The 5,137-nt window shown below is 40.3% G+C and overlaps 1 long non-coding RNA gene across 1 annotated transcript; it reads left to right on the top strand.

The window, feature by feature from the left end:
* Positions 1–1,821: 1,821 nt before the first annotated feature.
* Positions 1,822–4,222, top strand: LOC310778494. The gene is made up of 3 exons (XR_014552774.1): positions 1,822–1,932; positions 2,342–2,438; positions 3,196–4,222. It is a non-coding gene; the product is annotated as an uncharacterized lncRNA (long non-coding RNA).
* Positions 4,223–5,137: the final 915 nt, after the last annotated feature.

The following is a 5,137-nucleotide window of genomic DNA, read 5'->3' as shown; positions in this document are numbered from 1 at the left end:
GGTACCTCACACTTGATTTTAAAGCTCCCCTTGGAGTGAAGGGGCCATTTGGTTTGAGGCCACACCGATCCCAAGCTTCGAAACAGGCCTGCAACTGGGGTTAGTTAGGTGTGCCGGCTTAGCTAGAGGTATTGGCATTTAAAGGTGGGCCCACAATTTATATTATATAATACCAGAGGTAAAGCAAAGGGGTTTACATTTCATGTGCATTGTATAAAAATAAGGTTATTGACTGGGATATTATTTTGATATTTGAATTGCTGATTTCAGAGTTTGATAACATTCATTAGTGAAATGATGTTTGTCTGGTTGGTATAGCTGTTTGGTTATTTAATAATACTTACCTGGCTTGTGTCACAAACAAAAAGGTATATTTTCCTGTAAAAGAAAACGCATACTTGAAGGAAAAGTGAATTTATGTTAACTGTGATAATTGTTTTATTTGTTTTATAACTAAATCCCATTCTATTTTCATACTTACCTGAGTTGTGTGGATTTATGATTACTGTCTTGATATTCTAAGTGTTTGCCTTACCTGAGGGAATCCAGTACCTGGGAAACAAAACGGATAAAGTAATATTAGGCCATTGTGAGTTTAAAGGGTAATACACCAATTTTCAAAGTAAATAAGAGATTATAAGTAATTGCTGCTCTAGGTTTGGGTGCAATAAATAAATACATATAACGGTTTAAAATCACAGTTACACTCTCATACCCTACATTAAGAGTTATTTCATATAAATTAACATGGTATAACATACAAATAGGACTATTTAAAGTTAAAAGGATCTGGAGCGCTGTATCTCAGGCTAGTGGATACGACGAAAGCGCTACATGTAGGCTATTTTTTTGTTGCCAGATTTCACAATAACACATAAAGGTCCGCAATACCGTGAAACCGTGGTATTTTTGTCCAAGGTTATCATACCAATATCAAAAACTCATACCGTTGCATCTCTAATTGTGACCACATTGAACACAAGTGTACATGCAATGCATCCTCTCAATCCACATACAACAACAGTCACTGCAGTTTTTCTACTGCTCTATGCTATGGAGCTTACCTGATTTCAATGTGAACACTGGAGATACATTATTACCAGGTGTAAATTAAATCAGGTTAATGTGGTCAAGCACTATCCGATTGCAATCTGATCACAGAAAATACGCCAGGCGTCAATGGCCTCTATCCCTGTCTCTGCCTCTCTCTCCTCTGTGTCTCTCTTTCCTCTCTCTCTCTCTGCCTGTGTCTCCCGTCGTCTCCTGAAGCCACTGCCGTCTCCACCACCACCACCCCACCTACACACGTAGTGCCGGAGCGGACTGGGACCCTGTCCCCTCTCCCAACAACGGTAGGGTCCTTATTTAGTCCTTACAAAATCAGCACATGGTTCTCATTACATTATTTTGAAAGTTCTGCCCGGCCCTCAAATTTAAGAGAATTGGGTCTGTAAATTCCTTGCAAAGTCTTTGAATTTGATTTTTAGGAGGTATGAGAACCCTGCAAATGTGACTAAAAAACAACAACATTCAAATAGGCTCTGCAAATATAGTGCAGATGTTCTCAGCATAGTGGTATACAAAGAAGCAAGGATATTAATTTAAATACACAAATACTATATAATATTATTTAGTCAAAAAAATAGATTTGGAATAAATACATTTATCTATTTATTTTTTATATTTTTTTATATTTATTTTTTGCTACTTTGACTCTGATGCGCTGCAGTCTGATCTCAGAAAAAAATGCATGTTAGTGTCAGGTGATAATGACCTCTATCCCTGTCTCCTTCTCTGCCTCTCTACTGTCTTTCCCTCTGCCTCTGTCTCTCCTGTCGTCTCCTGAAGCCACTGCTGCCTCCACCAGCACCACCCCACCCCTTCCCCATGAAACGGCGGAGCAGCCTGGGACCCGTGATCTCTGCAACAACGGTATGCTAATGTTTTCAAGCACACTATCGGATTGCAATCTGATCACAGACAATGCATGTTAGTACCATCATTTGATGATATAAGTTGAAAAACTTAAATGGATAGGCCACTTTTTGGGGAGTTTAGCGAATTTTCCATATCGCCCCCAATAAACATCGATATACACGTCTTCACAGCAACTGTCCGTGCAGTTTGGAGGGTCAGGGTGTGCAGTAGTTAAATGGACAGCACTAAAACAGGACCAAGCGGATCGCGGCTCAAAGTCAACAAAACACAGTGCCTAAAATATAGTGTAAAATAAATATTCTGGTCAAGAGGTCTGTCTTTTTGTTTTGTTTTGTTTGTTAACTTAAGTTATTTAATTTAATTTACCTTGAAGTAAATTTGTATTTTGTTGTTGTTCCAACAGACCAAGTGCAAGCTGTGTTCCCAAACACCAGTGAGGTTCTAATCAGACAGTGCATGGCCCAGAAGTTGAAGGATGTGAGGCAGTGCGACAAAGAACAGTAAGTTTCTCTAGTTTTCTCTATCACTGAAAGTGGGTGTAAAACGTATAGAATGTAACCTGACCTTAATTCATGCTTATATTATATTGATATATCTTAATTAAAATTGGCGGTGTCTGTCACGATTGTGATGTCATCAGTGATGTGATAAACATTTTCCTGCCTGAGGCTAAACTCGTGGGCGTTCTGAGCATGAAGGGGTGGAGGGGATGTGCCACAAGGCATCATCCTCTCTGCCGAAAAGCCATTAGAAGAAGGCTAACCTTGCATCTCCAGGCTCTCTCTGAAAGGAGAAGAGCCGATCTGTGCTCAATTAGTGTTCTGGTCTGATATCTGGTGTATCTCTCTGCCTGTATCGCTCTTTTTTCCCCTGCAGTGTTAGGGTTGTATTCGTTTCATAATAGAGCTGTAATTGTAGTCGGGGCGTAGGGGCACAGATTCTGTTGTAGCATTTTCTGTTGGATTTATTGCATCTCCATCCATTATCCATGGCACATTTTACAGCATCTGTTTTAGGGCATAGGGTGTTGCCCAAAATTCTGAGAATGTTGCTCTATGCATCATAGATTTTGTGTAAGTTATGGGACCATTTGTGAATATAAAGTCCTGAATCAAATGTTTCAGTTCACAGCCGGACTACACTAGGTTTGCCTAGTTTTGGTTGTAATACCCCAGTATGTTTGTGAAATTGCCTTGATTATTCTAATGATATTAAAATTTTCACGGGGCTATTCTAATGATATTTAAATTTTCACAGGGGAACCAACAAGATCAGAAGACTTGTCAGCGGCAGAGAAGGTGTTCCTGAAAGGGACATGACACCCCCAAGTTCTGAAGTCTCACAGGAAGCTGTCCCTGAAAGGGACATGACAGCCCCAAGTTCTGAAGGCTCACAAGAAGCTCACATGACACCCTAGCATAGTTATTACAAAGGGATAGGCCACTTTTTGGGGAGTTTAGCTCGATTGCCATATCCCCCCAATATACACTGTCTTTACAGTCACTCTCGATGCAGTATGGAGAGAGGGGTCATATTTAGCGATAGAACGGTACTGCCGTTCAAAGGCAACAAAACAAAGTGCCAAAAAGCTCTATGTACATCTTGTGACTCGGGTACTAATCCAAAATGCAGAAAAACAATTTTTTGAGGTAAATAAATATTTAGTAAACATCGCTGCCGGGTGTACAGCGCATGTGCAAATAACGCATGCGTGGAAGCGCTGTCCACAGACAAACAAGGAAGTGACCCGGTATGGATTTACTATGGAAATAATGTTTCATGCAACTATGGATTCTTATTTCATAGCATGGTGAATAAACTAGTCACAACATGTACACATGTGCATAGAGCTTTAGGCGCTGTGTTTTGTTGCCTTTGAACGGTAGTGCCGCCTCCACTGTTGTATCGCTAAATATGACCCTTCTCTCCATACTGCATCGAGAGTGACCGTAAAGACAGTGTATATTTAGGGTAAGTGGGGACAAAATGGCAATCGAGCTAAACTCCCCAAAAAGTGGCTGTTGCCATCTTTATTTTTCATCCATCAGAGCTGCAGCTTCACCTGCAATTGTTCCATGATCACTGTACATGTACATGCAATCTGTCAATCACTCCCTTTGATTTTGGTCTCCCGTTTGGAGTTGAAGTGGTGGCTGTTGCCATCTTTATTTTTCATCCTTGGGGGGTTTCCCAAAGCTGCAGCTCCGCCTGCTATTGTTCATGATCACTGTACATGCGATCTGTCAAGTCACTCCCTTTGATTTTGGTCTCCCGTTTGGAGTTGAAGTGGTGGCTGTTGCCATCTTTATTTTTCATCCATCAGAGCTGCAGCTTCACCTGCAATAGACCCTTCTCACGGGGGCCATTTTGTGTCGAGAAGCCAGGGTAAACACAGGTGCAAGCAAAACACTAATGAGGGTTTCCAAATTCCAATCATGGAAGTTGGAAACCCTCATTAGTGTTTTGCTTGCACCTGTGTTTACCCTGGCTTCTCGACACAAAATGGCCCCCGTGAGAAGGGTCTATTGTTCCGTGATCACTGTACATGCGATCTGTCAATCACTCCCTTTTCTAGAGATGTATGATAAATGCAGTTATGAAAAGGTGAAGTTTTGTTAATAAATAAGATAATTTTATTCTTGTACATGTGTTGTGTGTTGCAAATAACCTACTGGTATGTGTCAAATTGTATGTAATCTGAAATTATGTGGAAAATGTGTCAAAGAAGGGATCATTCACATGTGGTTGTCTACTAATACATGTGAATGTTCCCACATGTGATCTTAGGACATGTGAATTTGTTGTTCATGTTATTCCATCCACATGGGAATATTCCCACATGTAATGTTGAAACCATGTGTGATTCTATTTTTTCCACATGTGGTTTTGGAGAAATGTGTTTTGGTTTTTCACATGTTATTCCAATTGGCATGTAACACATGTCCCAACAATCACATGTGGTTCAAGATCATGTTGGAAGGTTCATGTGTTTCAACCACATGTGAATATTCCCACATGTGATCTTGAACCACATGTGGTTGTTGGACATGGAAATTACACATTTCAACCACATGTTGAATCACATGTGAAAAACCAAAACGTGTGCCAAAACCACATGTGGTCCACAACATATTGAATCACATTTGGTTTTAATATCATGTGGGAATATTCACATGTGGAGGGAATAACAAAACCACGT

Source organism: Poromitra crassiceps (assembly GCF_964638095.1).
Source record: "Poromitra crassiceps genome assembly, chromosome: 6".
Classification (NCBI taxonomy): Eukaryota; Metazoa; Chordata; class Actinopteri; order Beryciformes; family Melamphaidae; genus Poromitra; species Poromitra crassiceps.
The sequence above is the reverse complement of the archived record's forward strand: the minus strand, read 5'-3'. Positions and strand labels throughout refer to the sequence as shown.